The sequence below is a fragment of the Nomia melanderi genome, chromosome 6, assembly GCF_051020985.1.
Source record: "Nomia melanderi isolate GNS246 chromosome 6, iyNomMela1, whole genome shotgun sequence".
NCBI lineage: Eukaryota > Metazoa > Arthropoda > Insecta > Hymenoptera > Halictidae > Nomia > Nomia melanderi.
Window position 1 is genome coordinate 14,712,002 of NC_135004.1, and position 23,683 is coordinate 14,735,684.

Sequence of the window (23,683 nt, forward strand, 5' to 3'; positions counted from 1 at the left end):
TAATCGATGTGCGCCTGTCGATATATGTATATACATATATAGATTCATATACGTACATGCATATGGTCTCTACGTATGGGAGCACACAGATGTCCGCGTGCATATGTGTGGAAGCCATCCGGCCGGTCACCCTCCTGAACTCAGGCCCCTCCATCGTTAGTCAACAGTGCACGCGGTAACGCTAATTTCTCTACAGAACTTGTCCAGCTACCCTGTCAAAAAACGCTCGAACGTTCCGCTCGACTCCTTATCCCGTTACCCGTTCCACCGTCGAAATTGATCACCGTGTATAGACGTCGCAGTTCCGCGACTTCAGCCGGTGGAGCGCATTAACGGCGAGCATAGATGTAGATCGATACCGTGAATGTTTCCAAGACCTACAGTTTCCGCGAAACTTCGCGGATCATTTGCTCGCGAAACGAAAAATTGATCAAATTAGCAGCCAATTAGTGGCCATAGCTTGTTAGGTTATCCGCTAGATTAAACTCTATAAAGATCGCCCTGTTTAGGGGTGGATAGAATCTTGACGCGTTGGCTATCCCTGGTATGTACCTAATTAGGGTACGTAATTACCATGCCCCATATATAGCGCAGCTCATTAGGCCACTCTGTTAAGTATATATAAGTAACAAAATCATCTGTATTCCTGGATGCTTATCGAGCTCCAAATCAGTTTATTATCCATTGTTCTTTCTTCGATTCTTATTTCCTGTATCAATTCGTCGGAACAAAGAACGTTATTAAGATTAACACGAAACAATGTCAACTACGTATACATACGGAATCAGTTATTCAGAATATTAACAAGAAAAAACTTGATAAAATCACACAAACCGATCAAGTGTTTTAAAATTGGAAAGCGTTCGAGAAATAGATTTAGCTGCTTCGACCTATGAACTTATCGGTGACAATGTACACGCGACAGTGACAGCGCCGTGTCGATTATTTTCAGTCTTGTTTACAACGTTCTTCCGCCGACGGTGATGCGTATTTATATCCGGGGACACGGTTTAAATGGAATCAGTTCGATTGCGGATCGATCGACGGAGCGGACGCCGAGATGAACGGATCGCGCGCGTGCCGTTGCCGCGGCGAAATTAAGAGCAGCGAACGAGATCATTGCAATATCGGCCGCGTCTCGCGCGAGGCAGTGCGGTTCGGCCGCGCGATATACCCGCTCCTGATCGTAGTCGGAAATTTATATCTGATTTTCCGGCGGGACGGAAATCAGGGAACAGGGCAAAATTGATCTGCCTTCTGATTTATTACCGCGAACTAATAAAGCCGCCGGTATCGAGCGTGGCCCGCGGCGTTCTACGGAACGACCGATAGGTAACCGTATCGCGCGTCGCGCACCCTGCGACCAGTTCAAATTCATACTTCACAAAAGCTGCGGTCCCGGGATTGCGTTAACATTTCCGTGGCAGCGCTCGCGCGCCGATCGTGCGCCAGTTTGACCGTTCGCTTATAAACGAGCAATGAATCTGCGGCCGCCGAGGTACGAAACGGTATCGCGACGATTATTTTCGGGAATAATCGAACTCGAAGATTCTTAGTTCAACGGAATGTGGGTTTATCGAGGAAATAAAGGAAATAATTATAGTAATAAGATTCGTTGATTGCACTCCATTCAGTCGCTTATTAACGCTGAACTATAATTGGTTTGCAATTTAGTTCGAGTATTGAACTATAGTTAATTAACTATAATTGGTTTGCGATTTAGTTTGAGTATGGATAAATCAATATTTTTAGTTAGTTAACTGGAATTTAGTTGGAAAAACCTCCCGTTCTGCGCGCGATAAAATAAAAAAATGGAGCGTGTACTCATCGAACGCAGGACGAATGCGCGTAGAGTACAGTTTAATGGAAGATCAAAGCGAAACAAAGAAGAATTACACGTTTATGTGAGAAAATAAAGAATTCATCGCTGAGAGTATTAGTATCGTGTCAAGCTTTACGATGACGTGTATACTCGTCAAACAGTTAACTGGTTAATAATTCCGTCGAGAAACGTCTATTATTTTCTTCATGATTGTAGACAGGAGAAATCAGGAATGGGTCATTTTGATCCTTCTGATAGCTTTAGTGTTAACTCTTATAGAATGCAACCCAAAAAATGTACAATTTTGACAACCACTTTTACGTACCTCATCGTTTCTTTCTCTCTCACGCACATTTCCCATCGATCACTTAAATCTCACGCAAACCCGTAACGATTCATATAGACTCAAACATTCTTTCTTCATACTCAAAGTTTTCCAAACACATAGCTGCACTGACTCTTTAATTTACAACCATGCTGAATATTTGCCCCGAGACACTTCGAATTTAGAAAAAATTCTACGGTATCACAGTGTTACATTAATTCGAAATTTGTTAACGAAATAATAGCAAACGTCCGACTGCGCGTTGCACAAACAGTCACCCTCCGCGAGCTCCCCAAAGGGAACGAATTTGACGAACGCCGTAAAGGTTCGTATTCGATCCACAAATCACGTCCCCGCCGGCCACTAATTTCCTTTTATCTCCGTTTACCCGGTCCAGACGCGGCCGAGGTCGTTACCGATTGCATTTTTAATCGCTAAGCTACGCGCGACTCGTAAGCCACGTTTGCCAAGATCGCGCACGCTGTCGTAAAAGATTTAAATCGTTCCACCGCGTTTAGGCAAACAGGCCGCGACCGACGCGGCGGCCAGGATTTTGATCAGGAAATCTTTCAGAGGATCGCGGACGCGCACGGGAACGAAATTATCGGACGGTTTCCGTCGCTGCGTTTGAAAAACAACTTGTTTTTCCGGATCCGAGAGGGGAACCCGGAATTATTCGTGCGGTTTCAGAATTGATCGCGAGCCAAATCGAGTATTATAGTTGTTTTCTTATTAACGGATTGAACAGTTAAAACAGCTTGAAAGTTTCACGCCAATTTAATTTGCTTTGTGAAAATCCTTATGTCAACTAGGTACCCATTTTTACCCGACGAATCAGAATGGCCTATCCCTGATTTCTCCATTTTGCAATTATTATAAAGATAACAGATATTTCTCTGAGAGATTATTCAAGAAATTGATTTAGCGATACGCAAACTGAATTATGAGTCAATTAAAGTCTCGATGGATGAATTCTTGAATGATGCTACAGAGGAATTTCAAAAATTCTTCATTATTTCAACACATCTACGTTAATTCGTGCTTTGGACATAGACTTACGAAGGAATATTGTAATACCGAAGTTTGCTCAAACATTTTCGTGGTCAACAGAAAGGTTAACAACGCCAGGCAATATTTATGTTTCGCCGCGAGCAGAGCTGCGAGCTGTGAAATCTTTATTTTCGTTCGTGCTCGTTGAAGATGCAGTAATCGCGCGGCACCCCGATAATAGAATTATGTCCACTCATGGAATTAAATCGCGGCGCGGCTTTAACAGCGAGGAAACGTATTTCGAGCGGTATCGACTCGCCAGACTATTGATACCTGATCCTGCCAACGAAAAATCCAAAATAAAATATCGGGTCCGAATCGGGAGTTGCCATCGATGAAACCGGAACTCCAGAAAGTGGCATTGAATGTCTGGCATTCTGGCCCAAACATCACAGGCTTCATTAACAGACATCACCCGTCGAAGCAAATAAAAACGATCTCAGCGAACTGTTCCCTATAATAATACACTTTTGCTTCCTGTCCGCGTGGAAAATAAAGCCAGCTGGCACGGTGTAGCCTCGTTTCTACACGTTCCATCGAATTTATGAAATTCTTGACGATTACTGCACTTCTATAACAACACTGCCACCTGTAAATGCCTGCCAACCTCGTATCCCTAAAAAATGGGACATTCTTGAAAACATGTTCGCAGACATTCATAAATATCTCTAGAACTGTAGAGACAATAGTCGATTGACCCTTTGCAGACGAAGATTCTTTGAAATATCGAAAACCTTTAACAGATGCAGCTAAATTATCCAAAAAAAGGAAACTACGTGCTGACTTGTCGTTTAACTAATTAAATCATTTGTTAACCCCTTGCCCTACAACGAGTGAGACTCGTGGTGAAGATTTTCAACATGATTCAATAAATATATATATTACTGTTCATTCGAATTCAAAGTAAATATTATTCCTCTGTAAACAACTATTATGAAAGGAAATATAGGCACAACATATGCTTCGAATTTTTCTATTCTTTAAATAAATTATTAATGACAAAGTAGCCGTATCGATCAGAGTTGAGAAAGAAATCATAGGCCAAGGGGTTAACGACTCAGTCTTCGCCAGAATGTCGACACTCATCGGCGACGAGCTACAAGGGAAAATGAAGGTCAGAGCCATCAACGTGGCGTCCCTTCAGCTAAATATTCACCCTATTTTCCTATAACATCGCGAGACCGTTCGATTCCCGAGTGCGTTTCAGTCTCAGTGATTCCAGTCATCCATTACCGGACACCGTGCATCCGATCCACCCTTCAATTAAATCATCCAGCGGAATATCGTTCGGACAAATAGACTTCTAACGCGGTCGGCAACGAGTCTCATTCGAAGAATGACGCCCGAAGTGCGCCGATCGACACCAGAAGCGTGAACAAACGGGGGAAGAAATCGGAGGAACGGGGTCAGCGGAGAGAAGACCGGAAGCGGGGGCAGTTTTAACGCTCGGATGGATTTCAGGTGGCGTTTACATCGGCGAGTCGCCGTCCGCGTATTATATTTCTCCGTTTCATTTGCACGAGACGTAAAATTAATTAAACAGCTGATACGAACGGCACGCCACCGGCAGAGAACCACCTCGCGCAGGACGCCCCGGGGCTGTGGCACTGGCAAAACAAACACATCCCCTCTTGAAAATCGCCCCGGCCGACCCGTGAGATTTTCAATTTGCGCCGCTCTAAGGGGATGTAAAATGTTGCTCTCTCCGACGCATTCCGCTCGGTCGCGTGGAATACGTCGGCACACGCACACACATGCGCGCGCGGGCGCGCGCACACGCGCCACACGGACGCCGATAAGAAGAGAGCACCGGTAACAAAGTAAAAAATCGATCGGTCGAACGGACGAGTTAATCGAATCGGCCAAGTTTTCGGTTTCATCCGGCTCTCCACAGTCACCGATGCTCCCTCGCAAAGAACCGTCCGGGGAAATGAGATTACGCCCAACGGTATTCATTTAACCGCGGCAACGTTTGTGCAAGGAAACGTACGTTTTGTGGAAACTGCCGATTTTCGGGTTCGAAGGTACGGCGTAAGACCGTTTATGGACGCTTCGTTTCGTACGGAGAGATCGATGCGTTTCGGACGTTAACCCTTTGCACTATAGAGGCCCCTCTAAGTCACCAAATGATTTGACACAAACTGTAAACTTTGATGTTTAATATTAAACTTTGTATGATGCATCAATGTACGAAATGTTGAAGGAAAATGTTTCTGTTCCTCGATGCTCGTGAGATTTCTTCATTCAATCTAAGAAAATGTCGTTTGTATCACATTAGAAAATATTGAATATTTCCGGTGAAAAACCGGAGTGCAAAGGGTTAACTTCTTTGATTACTCGATGCAGGGGGTGTGCGAGTTATTAGAGCATTGACGGAATATCGAACGATAGAGCGATATTTCTTTGCAGTGAAGACACTGCGTTATTTCTGAAGCTTTCAGCGGATATTAGTAATGATGTGACTCACTCAGAAGCTAGAAGTTAAGTTCATTGTTTGATATACTCTGAGTTCAATTTTAATCGGATAAATAATATTCCTTTTAGTTGTTCAAGAATTTATAAGAAAGCTGTTTTTATAGTTTCCGAATATGTTGTATAATCATTCCAGAAGCCAGTACATTAATTTTCTCAATGCTTCTTTCATCCACTTAACCATTGGCTTCCGAGCGACTCATATGTTGAATTTCTGAATAGAATTCTGTTCGTTTCGAACTGCATCTGTCACTGTGATTATTTCCACGTTTCCCAATTATACGTGTGTCTCTATGATAATGGGAAGATTTTATAACGGGACGATGTCCGGATTAACCTGACATTTAACCTTTCGCACTCCGTAGAAGCCTCAATGGCCAATTGATTTGTCACAGCAGAATGATAAAGTTTGATATTTAATATTAAACACCGTGCAATGCATCGATACGTAAAATGTTAAAGTAAAACAGTCTTTTCCTTGAATCCATGTACAATTTCTCGTTAACCCCTTGCCATGTTATTTACTTTTCCTACTAAGCTCGTGCAAAATGATTCTATCAGCAGCTCAGAAAAAACACAAAGAAATTTATGTACAAATTTTTTTTCAAGATAATATATTGATAATAACAGAATAGCTCGCTTTGATCCATGCGCATTGAACAATATTCATGCCTATTAAACTAATCACGAAATCTTCATCACGAGTCTCACTCGTCATTGTACGGCAAGGGGTTAAGTGAGTTTGAAAGAGTTGGTATCTCATTAGAAAATGTTGAGTGTTTCCAATGAAAAATTTCAGCGGTGCAAAGGCTTAACTGTCGTCTTCGGAAAACGTTCTTTCGTTATGAAGAATGATCCTCGCGCGTTCGCCAGCCGCCCTGAGCAGTGGCGACAGCTCCTAGCAGCACGTGTTTTACGTACGCGGCGAATTCGCAAATTACACTCGCACGCATCCCCGCCACCCCGAGACAATTCGAGCTCATAAACATAATTAATGGCGGAGCATTAATTCAGAGATTTTTCGCCGGTTGCAAACACATGTTGCCGTGCGCCGCCAACTGTCTCGCAATTTAGCTAAATAATTACCGAACTTGCTCCCGCGGACGACGACGCATTGCCAGCCACCGACGAAACTTAATTGGTAACGGAGGCGTACCGGTGTCGCTCTGTTTGGACTCCCTTTAACTTCGTAGCATTTGTCATCTGCGGCAATCTGAAAAATAGACGAACTGGTCAGCCTTCTAGACGATCGTACCACTGGATACAGTTTATATAGTCGAAGTTATGGACGATCTTCGCGTGTCTCGATATATTTCAATATCCTTCACACACACGTATAGAAAATGGATTATCATCCCAAGGAACATCGACAAAAATGAGGAAAGCAATATTTCATATAGGCGTCATTAAACTAACTAGAACTCTCTGAAATTTCCATGCATTAAACCACCGGTCAAATTTCATTGAGAATTTTGTGTTCTCTTTGGTTCATTTAATATCAATTCCTATATCGTCCGATTAATCAGTTCACCAATTCTTACATTTCCTTTCGTTTGTACTGAAAAAATATATCTTCCAATTCGTTCACCTTTATGTCGCAACCAGTTATTTAACCCCTTGCCCTACGAGTGAGACTCGTGAAGATTTTCAACATGATTCAACAAATATATATATTACTGTTCATTCGAATTCAAAGTAAATATTATTCCTCCGTAATCAACTATTATATTTGAAAGGAAATATAAGTACAACACATGCTTAGAATTTTTCTCTTTACCAATAATAATATCAATGACAGTACGTCCATGCGTTAAATAACTATCAAAACCTTTTCATTCTTGTATCAAACAGTAAACACCATGCATCTACTTTCGATAGTTGGCAAGATTCAACTAAATATTCTAACCCCTGTCAAAGCTACGTTCAGCCCTCCAATACGAATGATAGTGGGCGAAGCGGAGCATCCATCAAAGATAATTTCCGTAAGACGCGTTCCATTGGAATTTCATAGAAATCCGGCGATATCAGTTCGGCCTGCTCCCCCGTAAGTCGCAGTTAGGCGTCGGTGGTGATGGGTGAACAGAGCCCGGTGCCATTTCGCGTGTAGTTGAAGGCGTGCACGTATATGCGCGGTCCCTTGTCCCGGGGCAGGGCTGCCATCCTAAGCCGGCTTGACTAATTGGTAGCGTTATAATCATGGGTACACGGTTAGGTTGGTATTACCGCAAGTTATAGCCCCGTCTCCACATCGGCGACCGCCACGCACATTCGCGCGTAAGAGGGGTGCTTAATGACCCCGCCGTTTACGCAAATTTTCCCATTATGCGACGCGGTTTTGGCCCGGCGAACGGAACGGGACGATTCCAGGCACCGTCGGAACGAGCGTCATTTTCTACGGCTACCGGGGGGGCTTAAAGCTTTCCGAAACCGCGAACACCGCTTTTGACGGCCGTCCAGCCGAGCTCTCGCGCGTAACCCGCCGACAGAATACGCTCCTCTTCGTTCCCGAATTTTCGGAAATCGACCCCTTTTGAAACTAGCTCGTTTCGAACCCTTTCGCTGTCGAATTAAATTGTCGGATATAGCGTATTGGTAGGAGGAACCGATATAGGGAATATTAGTAGTGCTTCGTGGATAATAATTGAATGCAAGGAATAGTTTGATATATTTGTTGAGATCTACTTTTACATCCTCTAGTAACACTCAAATTTCATCTGTACGTATTGAATTCCGTGGAATATACCTGAATGTTAACCCTTAGCACTAGTTTTGTAATCTATCAGCAACTGCAACTAATTTTTATAGCATCCCTACCGAAAATGAACAATGCTATAATATTTCTTAGATCTTTTATCCTTCTTAGTGCAGAATTTGGATGTGTGAAGAATCTAATAATTGTAGAGTAGTTTCCTTAGGATTCATTAAAATATCTAATATTATTCCTGGTGCAATATTGGAGCCTACGGAGTTCAAAGAGTTAACTCTTCACGCACTTTTACCTACTGTCGAATCAGTTTATTATTTTTCTCACTGTTCTTGTAATATTTGCAATTAACGCGTTAAGTATCGTGTCGGGTCGCTTCTATGAATTCCGCTTGTTGTCTACTATATGTCTATTATCTAGATTGAATGGATATCCGAATGAAAAATACCTCCGTCGGATATCCCTAGGCACACCGTGGCTTCCGTCCGTCGCTGTAGCTGCTTATGACGAGCCGAACGATATTTTACGAGCGAGCTGTCTCGCCAGCGAATAATCATTTCGGTGCTCAACGTCCTGTCCGGGTCCCGCTCGCAGCCAGAATGAACTGTGAAAAGGGTGAACTAATAATTCGAGGGGTATTGCGGTGATTCTGTCAAAATAATCCACGATGGCCGGGTTATCAGGCGCGTGTCCGCCGGGGTAATCGAAATGATCCGATTTCGGTACACGTATCCCCCGCGCTTGGCCGCGCGAGATACTGATAATGAAAAATCGCGGGATATAAAATAATTCAAACAAATGCGGCCGCACGGAGGAACGGTCCCGCGGCGATATATTCCGACGGGCTTATCCGCGTCCGGTCATTCATACACGTGGGAAAAAAAAGTGACGGTCTAATGGCCGGCTATCTGTAACGGTTAGGAACCGAGCAAGATTTGTCGTCGCCGCTAGGAAGTGGGGCGGGAATCTTCTCTCGATGGCTTGTTGTTCGATGTCCACCGACACCGAATCTCGCGGTCGCCGGTGAAGATAAGGCTGAATGGATTCTCCGGAAATAATCGTTGTAAATATAAGAAATGATAGGGTAACCCGGATGAGATCTATACTATATCTCGTATACTCATAGTTCATTGTTTTTAGTGGTATACTGAAGCTTACAGAGGCCTATTTAATTATTCTTCATTTACTTTCATTAACACTAGGTTTACTGAACGCGTCAAATTGGCATATTGGATGTTAGAAATATTATTTTGTAAATGTTTACGCCGATTTTGATGCGATCACACTGTACCCCAATTACCTACTATCAAATCTCCAGTTTCCACAATCTAAATAAACCAGTATCAATTCTTTTAGGAATAATAGAGTGAAGTGTACAATAAATGCCCGTAATCCTAGTGTTAATCTTTCTGTTAGCAATGGATGCATAACTACTTATGAAATAGTTTTTGTTTAAAACGTGGATCATCTGTCTCTGATTGATGTTACATCGATACTATAATCATTGAGGCTTTCTGGAGCAAACTGTGAATAATAGAAGGGCTACTTCATCGTTTCGCTATCATCGAAGGTGGCTTCGTGAAAAGTCAAACAGGCCGTGATACTAATTACTCGTTCAAAACAATTGCGACGCTTGAGGCTTTCTCCTGAAAGCCTCAACCGACTATAAGCTCCCCGGCTGTGACAATAAATCTACTATTCAACCAGATATTTCATATTAATTTATAGAGTACGATTTTCCACGAGGAACGCGGAGTTTCGGGGAATGTTCCCGGGCTTAAATCATTCGGAACGTTTCTAACGCGACGGAAAAAGCTGCGTGAAGCTTCATATCGGTCGGCTACGCGTCCCATCGGCTCGAATCCCGCGGGTGTGATCGCTGCTAACTAAACTTGTAAATCTCGTCGGCCGGTCGGGCGTACCTCGAGCTATCCCAGCTGACCAGAACGCATTTATCTGTCTTGCGCGACCTGGGTAAACTGGCATCGTTGAATACTCACTGCTCGCGTTGTCTGAGCGCCCCGTGAACAGTTTTCTTGCTCGCGATTCGCGAAATTGAACAAAATTGCTGATGATGCCGAAGATGACGTAAAGTGAGATATTACAACGCAAAGTTTCAAGCAATATTTCAGCAATCCTCTATGAGAATGCTAGGATTTCGCATTAGATAATCCTATCCTCTAAACTCTAGAATCTAAAAATGCTCGATTAGCATTCAGAATTATAACACTAACTACCGAGCAGTCAAACTGACTTCTTCAAATCTTCCTATACAAACTCTAAGAATGTAGCTGTTGAGATTTCAATTGATTCATGAAGTAGCTTGCGTATTGATAGTCTCTCAGAGGAACTTCGTTCGTCCTTTCAATAATTGTGAAAGAATTCCAAAATGGATCAATCTATTTGTTAGTTCTAGTGTTAAATTATCGTTAAAACTAGGCGACTCTTTATAAAAGAAAAGAGGTCCCGAAGTTCCTAAGAAACACATGCTGAGAAGTGAATACGTCTGAAGTAGCAAACAATTATTTCTTCCGAGCAAGGAAAGTAAGCTTCCGCCGCTCCGTCGGAAATCCTCGTTGCCTGAGATCCATCTCCGACCTACGGTGTTCCAGTAAAATGGAGGAACAACGATCGAACGGCTCGGAATCTTCTGCCATAAACGCAGACGCCAGGAGCGTCCGCGTAACGGCAGTTTCTGGGGAAGACTCGCGCGCCGGCAGGGCATTAGAAACAAAAGCTGGGTAAACGAGGAGTTACGAGGGCCCTTTATACCTCTGCCTTCGCATCCGGTTGTCTCGCGTATTATGACTGATGTCTTAGTTAACCGTTCCGGCGAGGTGGCCGGAGACCGCCCGAGGCTTTAATGCCCGCCGGGGCAGGAGACGAAAAGAAGGGAGCGGGGAAAAAAAGTAGGAAGATGGAAGCTCTCGCGAGATACAGGCACTTGTGTCAGGCCGCCGCGTTCCGCCTTCGCCGCGAAATTGTGAGGGACGGTTATGGTGCAGCGTGCACGCGCGATACGATCCCGCGAGCGGTCACAAATCAAACCTGCCGCGCGCATTTGCGTCCCCCACTCCTCTAGCTCGAAGCGCCGGGAAAATCGCAAAAAGTTCCGAGCCCCGGCCTTTGATCGGCCGCTCCTCGCGGCGCGAGCGATTGTCGCGGAACGCTCGCGTGCACGGAAACGCTTCGTGCTCGCCGGTGGAGGCCCGCTTCGAATCGGCATTTCCGTTCGCTCTATCCGTCGTTTCCTTTCGAAATCCGTTCGACGGATTTAAATATCGCCGAACGGGACGTTTATCGCCGACAAGTGTTTTAATTCGAGCCGCCCGCCCCCCCTGGCAACGCGTTCGCCGGCGCGATAAACTGAAATTTAAAACGTCGAAACTTTATCCCCGTCGCGCGAATATCGGTTTCGCGTGTCAACGTTACACATTTTCAAATGATATTCCGGGAGGCTGTAAATCGAGCCCGGACGCGCGCGCGGCGTTAATGAAACGCGTCGATGGCAACACGGCCGAATCCGATATATTCGCGGAGGATGCATAAGAACGATATTACGTCGTTATCGGGGGCTACGGTTACGAAACAATTAACGAGGGTTTAATGCTTCTCCTCGGGTATCGCGCTTGCCGGCTCCCGGCCTTTTTTCCCGCGGCTTTTTCGTCCGCCGCGAGCTCTAATCGCCGCCGCTTCCCGCGGTAATATTTAATTTTTAATCCGAGCGTATTCAAATGCGGCCAGCCTCGGCTCGGCTCCGCTCGCTCGCGGCGCCGCTCCTAATGGGAATACAATTTATTCCCCGGCCGCCGCTTATTTTACATTTTATGCTAAATAAGTGCCGGCTACGCGCATCGCCTATACTCTCCCGCGCGGCGATTAATTACGCGAGAACCTTGTAAAACACCGGCGAACGTGTTCCCGTTCCGTGAAGAATAAAACGGAACGAATTACCGTCGCCCGGAGCCGCCTCGGAATTATGAGCACGTGAACCGAGACGGGGATCACTCCTGTCGGTTTCGTCCGTGGATTAATAAGACTCGGAGCTCGGCTACCGTCTCAAGTGCATTACCTCCTCGCGAGCCCACTTGCGAGAAATTCACGGGGGTCGCGTCGGACCCTCGTAATTATCCGCAGGAGAAATTTGGTCAACGTGGCCGCAGGCTACACGGGAAACTCGGTTACAGCTTGGTCAGCCGCACTCGAAAATTCCCGGGGGCCAGCTTTAATCCGCGATTTTTAATCCGGGATCGATTAACGCCTAATAGGCAATCCGAGACGGAATTACCGGTGACCCGGGGCAGGGCGTCGGTCACCTTCGCCGTCTTAATCGAACCCACGTACGCTCGTTTCGCCGACTAAACCTTTCTCTTCCAGTAATCGCGCCTGTTTAGTTGCTTCGTTGCTAGCAGTTTCATGGAAAAAACGAAGAGTTTGAACGCTAGGTACTTACTACGCTATTGAATTCAATAGAATAGTTAATGGATTTCATTCCAAGTTGAGTACTCTTTGAAAATGGCTTCGGGAGAGCGTGCGTCGCTGCTCTAGAATGCTTGCTTAGAATAGAATTTCCGGTGGTGTGTCTCTTCTGGTAGCAGCCGACACCTTTGTTCCGCTTCGGTTGACAGTTGCACAAATAAGAAAGAATTTCGTCGTCAGCTGGCCGCGTTAACGAAGTGCAACATCAAAGGCAAATCGCGTTAAACGATTCGTTCCCTGCGAATCGGCGATTGTGCCCGTTGACTCGCGCGTAAATATACTCGACCGCGTCGACTCGCGAGGGGAACTCAACGAGTCGTTCATAAGCAGGAGCAGCGACGGGAAGGTCGCGAAGAAGATTCAATTAAACAAGCATCCAAGCAACCTTCCACCGGCGGACGTCCGCTCTGAATCAGTGATGAGTGGCTGAAGCTTGTCTCCGCTCTCATTTCCGACAGGATGGACAGGAACGAAGAAAGAAAGGGGCTCCCTTCCGGCTCTATCCGGTGCTCATTTTTCGGCTGCCTCTTCATGCATTATTTAAGACTCGGACCTTGGGAACGAGCGTTGAAGTCTCTGCAGGATTTCACCGGCGCCGCTGATGGATCCATTTAAATCGATCGCTTTCCGCGCCCTGCGTGAAAATATCGTCTGCGATGCTGGGGAACTCGAGAGTGACGAGGGACGAGGATGAAATATTAAGTTGCTCCATATATTCGCGGGCTCTTCTAGCCACAAAAACTTTTGTTTCTACTTTACGTAATTTTCCCTTACAGGTTCATCGTAAATTCACCGTTGCTACAGACGAATAGATAACAAATATCCAATTCTACGATATGCAGCTTTCTTCTAGCTCTAACGGATATCGAGTTGACTTAATACGATGATATCTGAAACTTTGGGGACTATTTCGACTTCTCGGTGGAATTGTAGCAGGATACGAAAACATGTTTGCTTCCGCCGATCGAACTGTGAGCGTATCTATAAACCAACCAATTAGAGTTGTGCTCGATCTATTCTCATCCGGCTAACGAAGTTCCCTTCGAAATCACTTCCCGAGAGATTCGCGTTAAAATATTCGGCGTGCTTTGGATTTTCAAGCGTGCCGCGTCGAGCGCCGGAACGGCTCGCGGTTGTGTACGTGCCCGTTGCAAAATTCAAAGCCACGCCGGGCAAGTTTAGATTTCCTCCGCGGGAAACTCCGGACATAGCCTAGATTTCGATTTAGACCGACCTGACGAGCGGCGGACTTGAATAATTGAAGGAATCATAAACCTCGTGTCCGGCTATTACCAACGATGAATATTAAAGCAATCGTTCCTCTGCGGTGGACGCTCGATGGCGGTAATTAGGGCCTACGGAAGGTTCTTCGGCGATTGCTCGTCAATATTCAAACGTTGCTTCATACCGATTCACTGCGAGGCCGCATTGTATCCTAATTTCAGAACGGTTGCAAGCATCTTGCGACCTCTTACAATTTACAAAACAGAAGTCTGCTCGAGCATTCGATTCTCAACTTCATCACCGAAAACTAATCGACTTTGACATTAGAAATCCACGACGCGCGTCGCGATCACTAACATTTCGTCTAATTTCCTTTTCTTCCTCTGGATCCGCGTTTCCCTACGCGCGAGTAGTCTCCAGGGAACAGCGGAGTCCAGAATTCAAGAGCGAAGCGCGGCAAAGACCTATGCCCCTCGGAGGCGCAGCTCGTGGCTCCGGATTCTTAAGCACGATTTGTACGAGTGCCATATTTCTTCGGTAAGAGCGCCGTTTGGTGGTAATAGTTGCAGTATTATTTACTGTTAACGGCCCACTTCGGCCGCGTTACGCCGGGGAATTAACTTACCGCGGGCCGGGCGAAGCGTAGCTGCGCGGACGAGGGATACTTTATAGCCGGAGCGACCGCCGCGAGCCCTTTGACTTGTTTACTCCCGAGCCTGCGGGGCAGCGCGCGACTTCGCCGATAACCGAACTTCCTTTCGCCGCCGCGCCGCCGAGAATTCACGACCTCTCGCACGATCGGGATCTCGTGCGGGCAACGATAAACCGCGCCGGCGGGCTAATCTTCGAGCGGAAGGAAGGAGGTACTTTAATCTCGAGCGAAATTAACGTTTTCCTTAAGGATATATATGGGCTCTCGACGCGTTAATCGTCCGAAGGAAGCCGCGCGTTACTGGGCCCGGACTTTTATAGCACTCTTAGCTAATTGAATCGATACCTATCCGAACCTGTTATCGAATTATCCCGCAGTTACCTGCGGGAGGGACGATCGAGCGACGGTTCGGTAAACCGGCCGCCACCGGAAACGTATATTTTCGGTCTTCGCCGGATGCCGCCGGAGCGTTTCTCCTGTAATGGTTATAAAGAGGTCGATTATCTTATCGCGGCGTGTTCGATGTAGCTGTACCACCGGGGAGGTCTGTTCGTTATCTGACACAGAACGATTTTCGTATTAAAAGCCACGGAAAGCAGGAAACAAGTGACAATTAGCTCTAACAACGTGCCATGCGTATCAGTCTGATTAAATTTAGATTTGACATGCTAAATTAACGCTATCTCTCTTTCCTTCCTTCCTTCCTTCCTTCCTTCTCTATCCCCTCTACGCCCCTTATCTGTTGCATTTCCACGTTTTCCATTCGTCTCGCCGAAGAACCGGACTTCCAAAGACCTCCAGCGACACGTCAGCAAACATCACCAGCGACATAAACGCATCCGAAGCCGGCCGACAATTTCGACCGCACGAACCTCCGCCGCGAATCGCTTCGGGGACTGAAAGTCATTAAAGCCGGATCGCGATACGGCGTCACGAATGACGCCCGGGACTGGGAGCACGGGGTAACTATCGCGCTCACCCAGACACCCTCGGCGCGCACGTGCGAGCGGGCAACACCTAAGATAGAAAGATATATATTATACGGATTATTAAGTGTCCGCGCATTCACTTAATCCCGCGGCGAGTATCCCGCCGGTGTATCTCCGCGCCGATCAATCACGGAAGGGAGCCGTGTAACCCCCCTTGGCCAGGGGCGAGCGAAGTTAGCGCGGTCGGATAGGGGCGGCCACGGCGAACGGGGAGGGGGCGCGCGCGAGAAACAGCAGGGCAGCCCGTCGGTTTCGGTTCTCTCCTCTGTTATTCGCGGCCCGAGTCATATATCATTTCGTTATCATCGACTCTTTATATGCGGTTGCGCTCCATTTTCTGTCTGTTTGCTCCGTTAAACGCCGGCCCGCCGGGTTTGATTCAGTGAAACCATTAGCCGGATTTCGGTCGCCGGCCCGCATTTTCCGTTCTCGCCTATCGGCCGGCTATCTCGCCGCATCATACGCGACTGACTACCGCCATTATCGGCACGGACCGGCGCGAACGATAATACCCCGCCGAGGGGAAGGGGGCGCGGAAAAATTTCACCGGTAGAGCGGGAGGATTTTCCGTGGACGCGATCGTTGGACGGGGAGCGAGCGCGGGTTCGCCTCGCGTTTCGTTCTCTCGCGGTGATTGCGATTGTTTAGGAGGGAAAGAGTCGGGTAACATTCGATTGAGGATGCGATCGCTTGTTTGCTAGTTCGATCGATGTAATTTCAATCTACAATAAATGCGAATCTCTCGATTCAATCACGTCGATCACGCGAGGCTGGTATTTCATTAGTTTCCTTAACGATTTCTCCCCGTATTTACCGATCCCGAAGTCGTTGGAAAACACTGTCCTATCAGGTTTCTTGCGGTCGTCGGCAAACACCCAGCTGCCCGAGCGCGTCCGCTCGAAGCGAAGTTGCGCCGGTCGGATTTCTTGCGTCGGGACACCGCCACGTTTCCACCGATTCCTTTATTTTTGCCTCGCGCCGCGGCAGCTCGGCGCGCATATGCGGCCAGCCCAAAAACCAGCTGTGCGAGCGCCGCCCGCCATCTTGCCGCAACGGCGGCCCCGAAATGGCTGGTGAGCCGGAAACAACTGATAACGGTGTCACCGATCGACGCTCGCGCGGTCGTTCGAGGATGGTTAACGCCGATATTATCCATTGTCCTACGAGAGGCACGACCGATAAGCGGGGCCGATAATAGATTTTACGGGACGGGTTCATGCTCCGTTTCCTCCGGCAATGGCGGCCACCGTCGGCTCAGTGTAAACCGGGGCCAATAAAGCTCATCTTTATCGCCTTCGACGGGACTTTATATTCTTTCGTTGCCCCGGCGCCGGGTCACTTTATCGGCCGTCCCGCGAGCCGCGGAAGAATACGCCGCGATCCGAACGAAAGCCGCCGCTGAGACCCAGCGGTGGTATCCTCAGGGTCGACAGGAAATACCGTGGGAGACGCGGAAGGGGGATGAATAAGATTCACCCCGACGCACTTTCCGCACGCAGTTCCGCGACGCTAGAGATTGCGGCACGGGGGTTGCAAATGGGGGTGTCAACGGCATCAGGCCTGTATTGTGGAACGTCAATGCCACGGAAACTAACACCGTTCCCTCCTCGTCGCCACGCTCCCCTCGACCACCGTCCCCCTTCCCTCCTCGCCGGAGCCAGCCGAACAACCCATGCAACAAGATCTGTATTCTGTAGGTGTGTTCGGTCCGATGCCATCTTACGCCTGCCCCCGTTCGATTAACCGGCCGCGCGAGGTTCGCGTAACGATCGATTGTTCTGCTCGCGTGACTTTTACCGGGAGCGTTTCACGGGACACGTGACACCACGACGTAGAACACGTACAACGCGAGAATGATCGAGCCGGGAGCCGTCCGCGTTAATGGGACACGGCGATCCGGACGGACGGTCGTCTTGTCGAGCGCCGATAAATCCGAAAATTGCCGATAACCGATAACTGGCTGTCAGAACGATCCACTCGTCCTGACACCTGTGTCACTTCCGGTTATTCAGAGCCGGCGGCCGCGACGTCGAAAACGTTGACGCCGCCTTTGTTTGTCGCGCTCGCGGGGGCGGAACGTGGCGCGCGTAGTGTTCCATTGTTTTCGACCGGCCGGCCACTTTAGATGATATTCTTCGCCCCCTCGGAGCGGACGCGATCGGGACGAGAATCGCCGCGAGCCGAGTCGGAATCGGGCCGCGGTGAAATTCCATATCGCTCGGTTTTATTATACGGAATAACGTCACCGCGCCGCCGACGAGCCGCGCCGGCGATCATTGTCAAAAGAAGAGCGAGACGGCCACGGCTGCTCGTGACGTGAATACGTTTTACCAAATCCTTCGCGCGTCACGCGGCCGAGCGAGCGGGTTTTGCCGCGGACGCGCGGAAAAAGATCCGAGCGTCGGGAGGGCTGTCGGACTTAATTAATCCCAGTCGTTGACTTCCGCGCGGAAGTTACCGTTCAACGGGACGCGCGCGTTCGGAATTTTAATAACCCGATTACAATAATTCGTACGGACTGCGATGCGGCCCGACCTTGTGTTGCTAAACGAAAATTATCATTGCTTGTTGTTGATGCATCTCGTTTCGCGAACGATTCGGCTGCCGGGTATGTAATGTCGACGATGCGGATGCGTAAATAAATCAATTTGCCGCGGTGTTGTTGGTTTGTTCGATCGACTGCATGATTATCCATTGTTTTCTTTGATTTTATCACGTTGTATAATCGACGGAGGAAAACAATAACACCTATCGGTGCACTGATCAATTTCGTGCATGGATGTTGTGTACAAATGCATCGTTTCTGCGAAAAATATACCTGTCTTCGTTCCATACCGGCAACGTAGTTCTACGTAGCTTTATATTATTCAGCTGAACATCGTAGATCTACGTTGCTTTCGATTTTTCTAGAAAAATCCCGGTAATGAAGACCTATGTCATACATTTTTAAGAACGCAGGTCACTCATTCTTGTCTTTTCAATATATCTCACAAGTTCCTATCACACGGTTCTATTGTAAACCTTTCTATTCGTACACATTCGAATAACAGACTCTTGCAGCACTCATCTATAGACTTCTAATAATTATTAAAAAATACACTATTTAAGTTCTCAAAGACGCGCCCGACTCACCGACGCAAAGTCATCATCCAAGCCACCGGCGAAAGGGTTAATAGCGAGCACTCCCCTCGTAAATCGGTGCAAGGCGACGCGACGTGCCGATTTTCCCAGGCGGCGGCAAGGACCCAGAAAGTAAACGCCGGATAAAACGATTATACGAGGAATTTCGCTTACTTTGCGCGCTGGGACGGCGAAGAGCGTTGCCCGGGACCGTAGCGGCAGCTCGCAGGGCGTGGATCGAAGGGTTAAGGCCGCCGTTTCCTACAACGATATCCACTTTGGCCCGAGTCCTTATTAATAAAGTCGGATTAGCATAACTGCCTCGGATCCGTCGGTCGAACTCTGCATAATTAAGCCGCGCCGATTGCTATCTGCGCCGGCAGAGTTCGTAGCCGCGAGATAAGCCGATAGCACCGGAGGAGACCTCGAAATACGAAGTTGAACAGCGATCGAAAGCGGCGGAGGAGCATCGCGGAGCAATGATACTTCTCTGACGAGACTGGCAACGGCTGTTGAAATTCGTGGGATCCGTCGGATTCACCTTCGTCCATTTCACAGTAAACCATCAGCAATTGCCGTCAAGAATATTTCTCGCTAGCGGGTATCGGTGATGCAGCATCTTCCGAGAGGAAGACGCCCGAAAACGAAATTCTTCACTTCAAACCACTAGGAGTAGCAAAATTTTCAATAACCGTCTCGCGGCGTATGACCACAGCCGCGGTACAATCGCGGTTGAGACAATGGCGATGATATCGCGCAGGAATATTTGGAGAGCCGACGGAGACGGACAAAGAGGAAGAGCCGCGCGCAGACAGAGAAGCATTGAAATGGGAGAAAGAGACGAAAGGGCGAGGGAGAGAGAGAGAGGACGAGCCCTTGTCACACGCGTTGCTTGAGCCCCGTACGCGGGAGCACACGTGGGCACCGATAACGAGTTCTGTCAGTGACTGGTGCCCCTGTCACGCGGGATCGTCAACGAAGAAAGGGTGCACGTTTGTGTTTTGCAAGGCAAAAACTAGAGGCTACGTCACGACGGCGTAACGGCTTATCGGTCGGTGCGGTACATTAAGCACGACCGTTTACTGGCGCTACCGCAAAACGGGGATGCTGTCGGTCATGCTGGCAGAAGATGGCGGCGGGAGGTGGGGCAGAGGCAGCGGGACGGGGAAGGGTGTCGAGAGATTATCTTGTCGTATTCAATATTCCCATGGAACGTTCGGGATGATAAATCGACCTTCTCGATAGGAAAGATGCGTCGGGGCCGCGTTCCTCCAGAACCACGATCGAGAATCGCACCTCAGACCACTTCGTTGCCCGTTGATCTATAGGCTACGTTTGCCCCTGTTCGAATTCAACGCGGAGGGGTCGTCTACGGTGAGGGTAGTCAATAAGGTCTTAACGCTGTCCTCCTTATCTCCCGCTGCGGAATGAAACAGTTTAATAACGCCTCGAACAGGTCAATCTGCGGTCGATCGACGGACGATTTTCCCAGGAAATGGGGGATGATTTAACGGACATTTTCCACGTTAAATTCCTTCGTGTCTGTAAACGAGGTACTTTTGAACGAGGTCACTCATTGAACGAAACACGCAACGTGACGTTGCAATGAACACGAAAGCAATTTGTTTTAAAACTGGCGCTACATTGTTTGCTCGTCAGGTAATAACAACAAAATCATTCTGAGATTCCCTTATCGGAGGGTGCTTTCGCCTCCTCGAGGCTGCCACTAGCATTCTCCTCGCACGAGTTTTCGGAGCGCCGTGAACTATGAACCGCGGGGACCACGGGATCGTGGATGTGGGTGCGAAACGCGTCCACCAAGAAATCCCGCGGGTATCAGTATAATAAAACCATTAGAATGATCCTCGTACGCGCATTCAAACCGTATAAATATCCGCGGAATCCCTCGCGCCGTTTCCAACTTCTGTGTAATGTTAAAGTTGCGATAAATCCGAAGTGCCGGCCGGGGGTGAATCTGTTGTCCCCGCACGCGAGGCGTGGCCGTATCATCTTCGCTCTTGACCACGGACAATAAATTCCCGGCCGGCATACGCGAAGCGTGCGGCACCCCCTATGGCGCTGTCGGTCGTATTACGCGCGATATATTTTTTTCTCTCCCGTAGACCGGTGTACTTTCGAAGTTTCATTATTTTATGTGCATTCATCACGAAAACAATAACTCGGTTGACCTTTCTTTTTCCATTTGAATCGGGATTGGCGTGCGTGCGTGCGTGCGTGCGTGCGTCCGTTCGTCCGTTCGTTCGTTCACGTCGTCGCATGCTTTTGCATCCAGAATCGTTTACCGCTCGCAATCTCGCGATCGTCGTTCCGTCGGACGAAAATCGGCTGAGAAAAAATAATATTTTTCACGATAATTCGATCTCAACCATCGAATTTTCTGGTTACAGAGTGAATAGTCGGTCTGTAGCCTTTCAACATTTTTGTTGACGTAATTACGTTATCTGGTCAACACCCGACGTGCCCCAGTCGTTAGAGTCCTAAGTAAAGGCTGACATAGCACTCCTGGTTCCTTGTGTAGACGCGTATATAATTATCGGAGCGTATACCGAGACGATGTTGGTGTCAGCAATGGTCATTTGCCGCTATCGGCTGGTTCACAGGCTATCCTAACTGCTCTGTCCTGTCTGATTATTCTCCGTTACCCATTCTGCTCCATAAAGCCTGTTAGAGGGCAACACCGTACATTACGAGCGGTAAATTAGCGATTTCAGAGTTAATTAACGCGGCGAACCGTTGGATGCTCCTATTCGAAAAGAATAGCTCGTTTCGACTGCTTCGGCTGGCTGATGGTTTCTATATTAAACATAAGAAAAGTATACCTTCATCATTCCTGTACCGCTGATAAATATAATTTAGAATATTAAGTATATTCAAGTTAATTCTCTCTTATGCCAAAGAATTTTTAACACGTTCCACCGTACCAAATCTCGAATTATGCTTGTACTAAGTAACTTTAAGAGATACAAGGGGGTAACCGCTGTTTACAAGATTCTTTTCGCCTTCGTTTATCCAATAACAGCTTGTCTATCCCCAGGAATTAATCAAAGCGAGGTTCGCCAAGCATTTCGGCAGTAATTCCGAGCGATCGATCATTTTGTCGAAGAATCAACAAGTACCGTTCACGAGCGACAGGCGCGCTGGTTTCTTCGTGACCGAGCCGCTAACACCCCCGGCTGTGTTTCACCGTTTTCGACCCCAGCCGCAGACACTTCTCGCGAATATCGATATATCACCGAGCGCGGTGGCGCCCTGACGTTTCCTGTCATCGGTTTAACGGAGCACCCACTTGGATTAAGTGTTCCCGTCCGTGAACGAGTTGTACTCTTCGGCCGGTCAATAGGAACTACTCCACGACGAGGAGCGCAAGGGACGCCGGTCGAGACCTCTTGGACGTCCTCCCTCGGCCTCGATCACCGCTTTGTCTTCGACGACGTTCTCTACGATCCGTCGATACGTCGAAACTCCGTCCCCTCGTGATCGCGAATTATCGTGACGAATTTAATATTTCATTCGTCGACGAACTCTCCGACCTTTTAAAACGACCTTTGGACGAGCGTCGTGACAAGAAGGAAAGGATCGTCGCTTTACATTCGTGACACAAAACAAATAAATAAGAAAAAGATACTATTTCTATTTTTATCACAACGTATGTTGACTGAGCTGTTAATATTTCAAATTACTCTCCAGTAAAATAGTGAAGAATAAATATCATTCTTAAGAATTAACGGGTTTGTTTTACTGTGTCCGTTGAGACCTCGACTAGAAAGCATTGAGTCGTCAGCTAATCATCTAGCTTCGTTGCTAAAGCCGAGATAAGGGCGACACGATGTTTTGACCTACAAAGTGTTAATAACACTTCATCAATGTCAGCGGTCGGTGTTCAGTCTCGCGTGAATGCGACCAGCCTGACCGAAAACCGATCTACAGCCCGGAGAACAGTCTCGCGCCGAGGATAGCGTATCTATCCAGCTAGAAGGGTTAAGTCGAGTAGGGTGTCTAGGTTATTTACCGACTAACTGCTAACGGCCAGCCGTTGCTAGAGCGGTCCTAACTCACGCGCAACGACCGAGAATATGTCCCGAGTGTCCGGACCTTCGTCTTATTGCGGCCAGACCGTCTTGAATGAGTTATCCGTACTCAGAGCAGGGATGGACCGAGTTAATCATACCCTTTGCAGGGTAACCGGGCAGATTTAACGAATATTCATGGCTCGACCGGGCGATCTTTACCGATTTCGAGACGCTCGCGGCATTCCGGCATCTCAACCGTCACTTTGTGCGGATTTCTAAACTTCTGAACCACTCCGCGGCCGCGAAGGTGGCGCAATCGTTACCGGCGAGGGAAAATAATTAATAAACATTCTTCCCGGAGATATCTCGTTCACCGCTGCCGCGGCTGCGAACCCGTGCGTTTGATTCGCGCGGATACCTCATAGGAATGCTAATTAAATCGTTGCTAAAATTTCTCTTCAAACTTTCAGCGGATCTCTTCCCCTGGGCAGTAAAAAGATGAAACTGGCACAAATTGTAGAGCCGAGCGGAACGCCCGGTAATTGAATACTTCGAATATTTAGCTTATCCACGCGAAACGGCGCTTTCAGTACCACCAATTTTTCACTCATTACCGGAAATCTTTATTACTCGTTGCTCTCTTAACTCATTATACGAAGCATTTTATTCCTCCGTGCGTCTAATGAACTCCCATTTATCGTGATTCCGAGTCCACAAAAGCCGACGCGCGGAACGCGGAGCTACGCGTTATCACTTAACCAGTCATTTTCCACAATTCCATTAGGCGCTCCGTCGGACGGTTTTTGTCGGCAGTT

At 47.7% G+C, this 23,683-nt stretch overlaps 1 protein-coding gene across 1 annotated transcript in view; it reads left to right on the forward strand.

The window, feature by feature from the left end:
• Positions 1–23,683, forward strand: part of LOC116430094 (LIM domain only protein 3) — an 83,124-nt gene that overhangs the window by 18,540 nt on the left and 40,901 nt on the right. The window lies entirely within an intron of this gene.